Source organism: Myotis myotis, unplaced genomic scaffold, assembly GCF_014108235.1.
Source record: "Myotis myotis isolate mMyoMyo1 unplaced genomic scaffold, mMyoMyo1.p scaffold_m19_p_29, whole genome shotgun sequence".
Classification (NCBI taxonomy): Eukaryota; Metazoa; Chordata; class Mammalia; order Chiroptera; family Vespertilionidae; genus Myotis; species Myotis myotis.
The window spans coordinates 1,377,681-1,386,203 of record NW_023416334.1 but is presented as its reverse complement, the minus strand read 5'-3'; the positions used below and the strand labels follow the sequence as shown (position 1 = coordinate 1,386,203).

Genomic DNA, 8,523 nt, shown 5'->3' with positions numbered 1-8,523 from the left:
TGGAGTGTGGATAGGAATGTTTACATATAAGGTTTCTATAAGGTTTAAAGATAATATGAAAGTGCTTTGGGATCTAGGGACATCCATGCAAGTGTGGAGGCCTCTAAGAGCCCTGGTCCAGCAGTGGGTCTCTAACTCCTCTCTGCCACCAAATTGTACGTGACTTGGATTCCCGAGCTTCATCTGTTGCCACACTTGTGCCCACAGAAGTGTGTTCACTCCCAGTGTTTGTTTGAGGCATATGACTCGCCTTCCCAGGTTCTGGCCTCTCTGCTCTTGTGTTTGATTCAGTAGCAGTCCCCAGGGGCTTCACAGGTAATGTGGGGTCACGCCCACTTCAAGAGTTAAGGGGGTTACCAGCATATCCAGCTTTCTCAGTCACCTGCTTTCCTGTTTAGAGGGCCTGGGTCCTCCCATCCCAAACTTTGGAAGCCAGCTATGAACCTTGTCTGTTCATGCTGCCCGAGGAGCCTGGGCGGGAGCGTACAGACGTCTGGAGAGGCTGCATTTGATCTGTGCATCTGAAAGGGCGAGGGCTACGCCCTCCATCTTACCCTGAATCCTCCATTTTTGGGCAGTAGCCTTAGCCATGTGCTCGGCAAGGAGCTTCTTCCCGGAAGCCCAAGCCTCTGCTAGCCACACCCAGGATTTCTTTAAACTAACCAATGACAATCAAGGGACGTGCACGCCATAGACACAACCACATCCTGTGTAACAGACCCCGACTTGCACCTGGCCAATCAGCAGGGCCCACAGTCATCTCTCCTCCCCTTACTCCAACCCCCCATAAAGCCCCTCTTCCCACAGGGCTCTCGCGCTCTCTCGGCTTGCCGCTGCGTCGGCGAGTGTGGCTGACGGGGAGCCCAAGCTAGCTTGAATAAAGACTCTCTGCTTTTGCATCGGACTCGGCTGGCTCCCTGGTGGTCTATTGGGGATCCTGAAATCTGGGCTTAACACATCGAAAGATGCAGCAGTACCGCCTTACCTGTGGTTTCAGTTACCTTGGATAATCTTAGTCCGAAAATGCATATTAAATAGAAAATTCCAGAAATAAGCCATTCACGAGTTGTAAATTGTGTGCCATTCTGAGCAGTGTGATGAAACCCTGCACTGTCCCACTCGTCCATTAGTCACTTACTGCCGTCTCAGTCCCAGGTGGGCTGTTGTGGTGTTGCAGGGTTGTGTCCAGTCACCCTTATTTTACTTGGTAACGGCCCCAAAGAGCGAGAGTCGCGATGCTGCCACTCAGATCTTCCACAGAGAAGCCGTAAAGTGCTCCCTCCAGGTGAAAAGGTGTGTGTGTGTGTAGGAAAAAACAGTACATATAGGGCTTGGTACCATCAGAGGGTTCAGGCATCCACTGTGGGTCTTGGAATGTATCCCCGTGGATAAGGGGGTGGGGCTACTGTATTATCAACACAGTGAAAAGACAACCCATGAGCTGGGAGAAAATATTTGTGAATCATGTATCTTATAAGGGGTTAATATCCAGAATAAAAGTCAACAAAACAACACAATTTTTAAATGTGCAAAGGACTTAAATAGATGTTTCCTCAAAGAAGACATACAAGTGGACAATAAGCACATGAAAAGGTGCTCAACATCACTAATTAGGGACACGCAAATCCAAACTACAATGAGACATCACTTTACATCCATTAGGGTGGCTATTATTTTATTTTATTTTTAAATATATTTTTATTAATTTACAAGAGGAAGGGAGAGGGAGAGAGATATAGAAACATCAATGATGAGAGAGAATCATTGATCGGCTGCCTCCTGCATACCCCCCCTGGGGATCGAGCCTGCAATCCAGGCATGTGCCCTTTACCAGAATTGAACCTGGGACCATTTAGTCTGCAGGTCGACGCTCTATCCACTGAGCCAAACCGGGTAGGGCAGGATGGCTATTCTTTTTTTAAAAAAAACAAAAGTTCTGGTGAAACTGTGCACTGCTGGTGGGAATGGAAAATGGTGCAGCCACTGTAAAATTTTTCCTCAAAAAATTAAAGATAGAATTAACATATGACCCAGCAATTCCACTTTTGGGTATAAACCCAGAAGAAATGAAAGCAGGGTCTCAAAGAGATATTTGTACACCATATTCATAGCAGCATATTCACAATAGCCAGCACATAGGAGCAACCCAAGTGGCTGATTGGTGAATGGATGACCATGTGATATGAACATTCAGTGGAATATTTTCCACTTTAAAAAGGAAGAAAATTCTGACACAGGCTAAGTGAAGTCACAAAAGGACAAATACTGTACAGTTCCATTTATATGATGTACCCAGAGCCATCGAACGCATAGAGACAGAAAGTAGATTACAGGTTATCAAGGGCGGGGGAGGGAAGAGGGGAGTTAGTGTTCAATGGGGACAGAATTTCCTGGTTGGCATGATGAGAAAGTTCTGGAGATGGATGGTGATGATAGTGGCACAACACTGTGAATGTACTTAATGCCGCTGAATTGCCACTTTAAAATGATTAAAGTGTTAAGTTTTATATTATATATATATATATATATATATATATATATATATATTAAATTTAATTTTGTTTTATTTCTTAAAGTATTACAAAGAGTATTACATATGTCTCCTTTCCCCCCACTTGACATTCCCCTGGTCTCCCCTACCCACCAGTGTCTTGTGTCCATTGGTTATGCTTATATGCATGCATACAAGTCCTTCGGTTGATCTCTTACCCCCCCAACCCTCCCCAGGCTTCCCACTGTAGTTTGACAGTCTGTTCAATGCTGCTCTGCCTCTGTATCTATTTTTGTTCATCAGTTTATAATGGTCTTTATTATCCATAAATGAGTGAGATCATGTGGTATTTTTCTTGGCTTCCCAGGGGCCGGCGCAGCCTCGCAGGGTTTGTCTCAGCCTTACAGGGTCCGTCTCAGCCTCACAGGGGCCCTTGCAACCTCACAGGGGCTGTCGCAGCCTCACAGGGTCTGTCTCAGCCTCACAGGGTCCGTCTCAGCCTCACAGGGGCCGTCGCAACCTCACAGGGGCTGTCACATCCTCACAGGGGCCATTTCAACCTCTCAGGGGCTGTTTCACATTATATATATTTTATCTCAATAAAAAAACCTTGTCACATGATAGTATAAAATAATTTGCCTTTAAAACCCTCCAAAACCTTGTGACTACTTTCCCTCTCAGTGATTTCCTGTTTATTTGCTTTTCTTACAGCAAAACCTGCCAGCTGCCTGTTTTGTCTCTTTTCTCCCTTCTCTCCTACACCTGCCAGGACCCACTTTGCCCCTACCCTTCCGTGGAAGCTGCTCTCGGCAAAGTCAGAGGCGACCTTCACAGAGTTGTACCCATGGTCAACCTCTGTGTCATTGACATACTCTTCTTTCTCCTAAAGTCACTGTCACCACATGGCTTTCAGGACACCAGCTTGCTCGCCCACCTCTGACCTCATTGGCTGTTCCTTTTGTCTCCATTACTGATTCCTCCTCTTGTTTAGGAGTTGCTCATGTTGGAGGGCCGGGCCCCTCCACCTACCCTCACCTTGGTGATCTCATTCTATCTCATGGTTTGTTTGTTTTTTAATAGAGTTTTATTGATTTTTTTACAGAGAGGAAGCGAGAGGGATAGAGAGTTAGAAACACTGATGAGAGAGAAACACTGAACAGCTGCCTCCTGCACGCCCCTACTGGGGATTGAGCTCACAACCAAGATATATGCCCTTGACTAGAATTGAACCCGGGACCCTTCAGTCTGAGGGCCGACGGTCTATCCACTGAGCCAAACCGGTCAGGACCTATCTCGTGGTTTTAAAGACCCATCTAGATGCTGACAATTGTCAACTCTGTATCTCCAGTCCAGATCTTTCCCCGAATTTCAGAGCCATATACAACCCATTACCCCTTGGGAGTCTACAGTGTATTTATCTCAAGCTTAACATGTCTTGCTCTTCCCTCAGACCTGTGCCGTCCACATCTGTTGCCCCTCAGAACTGATGTGTGGTTCCCCAAATCTCTTTCTCTGTCCTCTGGGCACCCAGCAGCTGGGTGTGGACATGTGAATGGGCAGAAGCACTGTCACCCCTTCCAGACCTGGCCCACGGAAACCCATCACTTGATTCTCTACCTGCCCAGGGCGATCTCGGAAGGCACAGATTAAAGATGGCACAGCTCCTACCAGCTGAGTCCCTGACGACTGATGGAGCAGAGCCCCCAACCCACCTTGTGCCAACTGGACTTGATGTAAATGAATAATACACTTCTATAGGTCAGGCCACTGGGGGATTAAGGGTATATCTTTCCAGCAGCTGGTATATGTACCTGTTCTGTGTTTTCTTAGATTCTGGATTTATCTATTCAGCATCCATTCATCATAGGGCCAATTGTTATTATTTTTTAAATATGTTTTTATTGATTTCAGAGAGAGGAAGGGAGAGAAAAAGAGGGATAGAAACATCAGTGATGAGAGAGAATCACTGATCGGCTGCCTCCTGCATGCCTCCCACTGGGGATCGAGCCGGCAACCTGGGCATGTGCCCCTGACCGGAATCGAACCCGGGACCTTTCAGTCAGCAGGCCGATGCTCTATCCACTGAGCAAAACCAGCTAGGGCAGGGCTAATTATTTTAGCTATATTTTCTTACTTTAAGTATTCTTGATACTCTGGCCTTGTGGCCTGGCTGACTGGGAAGACACCACCCCTCCCAGGTCTAGCCAATTCTTAGAGCTCAGGCTCCCACTCCTTATGCCTTTCACATACAAACAACCCATCCAGAGCCCACACCTCTGCCACCTCCTGACCCAACTCTCAGTGCCACATCAGCATTCCCCTCCCCGTGCCAGACAACTCGGACAGCCTCAGGCCCTGAGCCACTGGCATGATTTAAACTAGCCATTCCTGAACGGTTTGCCCTGCCCGGTACTGAACTCCCAATGACTCTGGCCTTGCGTCCCCTTGCTCCTTTTGCCTCCTGGCCGAAACCTCGTGCCCCAGCGTGGGAAATACAATCTTCTTGCAGTGGCATTGGCCAAGCCATGTCTTCGTTTAGTCGCCTCATAAATTAAAATTAAAATGAGATGGTAACCTTAACAAACACAGTGGTTACTCCACCCTCTAGCGGCTGAGGCCACAAGTCCCGGCTAGAATCCCTCTGGACTGCTCTGCTGTTGCACTTCACACCCAGCCTGCCAGCAAACACTTTTGACTCTGCCTTCAAAAGGCAGACACCGCACTCCTTCTCTGTTCCTTCTCTGCCACTCCTTGGGCTTTGCAGCGGCCTCCTCACTGGTCTCCCTGCTTGCTCGCTGGGTCCCTTTCAGACCCTTTAGAAACCTGAACATGACACTGCCCCTCCTCTGCTCACACCCTCTGATGACTCCTCTCACTCTGAGTGAAAGCCACAGTCCTGATGACAAGGACCAACAAGTCCCAGAGGGCCTGACTCTCCCCCCTGCACCCCCTAAGGATGTTGCCACCTTTATCCTCCTTCCTATGACGCACCTCCTTGCTTTTCCTCTAGCACAGCTGGCTCACGCCACTACTTCCAGGTCTTTGATCAAAGGTCACCTGCTTGATGAGCCTCAGCCTATCATTTTTTTTAAAAAATATATTTTATTGATTTTTACACTTGATCTTAGCCAAAAGGCCGAGAAGCGATTTTTATTGATTTTTTACAGTGAGGAAGGGAGAGGGATAGTTAGAAACATCGATGAGAGAGAAACATTGATCAGCTGCCTCCTGCACACTCCCTACTGGGTATGTGCCCGCAACCAAGGTACATGCCCTTGACCAGAATCGAGTCCACAGGCCGATACTCTATCCACTGAGCCAAACCGGTTAGGGCCTGACCATCTTTTTAAACAGTTGCGGCCCAGAGCCACAACTGAAACTCATACCCCTGGTCTGCTTTTTCCTTCCCTGCAATGCTTACCACTTAACATAACACCTAACATTAGGTGTGTTCTTTACGATGGCTGCTGTACACCCCATCCCAGCAAGAGCACAGGCCGTTCTTAGGATTTCTCATCAGGGGTGCACATTTGCATCCCCAGCGCACAGTAAGTGCTCACAACATTTGCTAAATAAAAGGAAAAGTCCTGGTGAACATAAGCACAGACACGTGTAAGGATAGCATTGTCCCTTCTTTTTTTTTTTTTTTTTTAAATATATTTTATTGATTTTTTTACAGAGAGGAAGGGAGAGAGATAGTTAGAAACATCGATGAGAGAGAAACATCGATCAGCTGCCTCTTGCACATCTCCTACTGGGGATGTGCCCGCAACCCAAGTACATGCCCTTGACCGGAATCGAACCCGGGACCTTTCAGTCCACAGGACGACGCTCTATCCACTGAGCCAAACCGGTTTTGGCAAGTATTGTCCCTTCTTATTTCCCAAGGGCTTGAAGTTCCGCATGGGGTGGGTTTTTACTGGCTCCATCTGCACACTAACCAAGAACCAAGGTTGGTATTTTGGTATTTTGATGTCATGCTATTGAAAGCCTGCACTGCCTCTGCCCTGTGGGACCCACACTCAGCGCCTGAAAGCTTTCCTCTTATTCCGGTGGAAGGCTCGCTCACCCACTCGGACTTCCTGTACATTGTACCCCTGGGAACTTTAAGACACTCGGGGATGAGATCAAACTCGTCTGGGGAACTGCCAAGCTTCAGCAGTTTTCAGAAGCTCCCAGGTGACTCCAATGTGCAGCCATATTTGAGACGATCCCCTCCAGACAGTGGCAGTTAGAGGAGGTGTGGAGGGCTGTTGAGCAATTATGCAGAGAAACAATGACTAACGCAGTGGATGATGAGGCAAGCCCAAAAATCAGAGGGAAAAATAAACCTGAACTTGGGCAAATGCTTCTCTACAGAGGAAAAAAGCCTTCCATGATTCCTGTTATATACAAACGGGAAACTTCATTCTTCAGATGTTTTGGAAGGAGGATCTGGAGAGAAAAGCTTCTCAATTGCAATCTAATTCGCAGGCACTTGTCCCATGTCAAAGCCAGCTGTGGGTCTCAGGAGAGCAACGCCATGCCTTCCTCCTCCGGCGCGGCTAAGCCAGCGAGGACGGCAGATGTTTATCATTTCCCCTTTGTTCTGTCCTGCATTTGGTTTCACAATGAACTCTACACATTTCTACTGTTCCTATGGATGGCTTAAAAGCAAAGCAAGCCAAAGGTTAAAAAGTGGGGACCTAAGAACTAAGATATGAAAGAGGGGTTTGTTAGCTTTGGGGATCAGAAAATGCCAATTTCCTTCCAGTCTATTCCAGACTGTAGGAGGGCGTGGCGCATCACCCCAATGCCACTCTAGTGGCACACTACGGGCAGCAAGCCTCAGCATTATTCAGCAAGGACTGCATTTCACATGGTGGAGCATTTTTATATTTATAAAGTGCTTTTAGGAAAAGCACTGACTGCTCAACAACCGGACCCAGGGAGAGGTTGCTCCTTCCACCTTCCGCCCCGGGTGCATCCGCCACGGGTGCAGGCCTCAGCTGATGCACAGGCCACGCTCGGACTGAGGCAGGCCGGGGGACCCAGGCGTCCCATGGCTTTTTCACTCTACAAAACGACCGAGAAATGGTGTCTTCAGCTAAGAGTCCAGCACTGTGAGGTCTGTTCCTTTCTTGACACCACATCTTGGGAAGAAAAGAGTTTATTATTGTCCCAACAACACGAGATCAGGTGATATTTTACATACACGGGAGTTTCACCCTGATATTCATGTAAATTCTTTTAGGATTTCATCTTGCTTAACATTTAAACCCTTTCAACACTATAAACACTTCCTCAAAAGCTCCGATGATGTTTCCATCCTGTCTTGATGCTGCCTGGGGGGTGGTACCTGAGGCCCGGCCCTGGAGCTAGGCGGCCCAGGGGGTCTGCATTCGTCAGCATGGTCTGTCAGTCAGTCAAGTGGAACAGGCTGTGGGGAGGTCAGGGGCCAGAATGTGCCACCCACACCTGGCTTCAGGAGCGGTCTTTCGGGAGCCCAGGTGCTCTGGGCAGGCGTGAGGGGAGGTGGGCCCCAGCCCGCTCCCATCCACAGTGCGTGCCAGGCTGCAGAGCAGCTGGTGAGCCGATAACTCCGTTTGCCTATTCTCTGTGTTAAATAGAAGTATAAATCCTGCACACATGCAAGAAAGCACACAGAAATGAACAAGACGGCGCTGCAATAGAAGTGCTGAGCGCCTGGTGCCGGACGAGGAGGAAGCAGGCACTGCGTCAGTGCCCCAGGTGGCCTCAGCCCTCGTAGCCCTCAGGGTCTGGGGTCTTCAATGGCCCCGAAACCTCCAGAGCCACAGGCCCAGAAAGAGGACTGGTGTCTTTAACAAAAACGGTTTTGATTTAGAAATAAGACAGACTCACTGCTTAAATACCTTTATTATTTTTTTAAAAAAATTATTTGGACATTGATAGCTTTGCAAAATACTTCTCCCATCCCAAACCCTCAAACCTTTTCCACACATCCTCCCTAAAAAGACAAAATATTCGTACTTTGCACCCATTCACATCTAATTTTTAAAAACATATAACTC

General features: G+C 47.9%; 1 pseudogene; it reads right to left on the bottom strand.

Annotated features, from left to right (window-relative positions):
* Positions 1-5,568: 5,568 nt before the first annotated feature.
* On the bottom strand, positions 5,569-5,639 carry LOC118649419 (annotated as a pseudogene).
* Between the last annotated feature and the right edge of the window lie 2,884 nt (positions 5,640-8,523).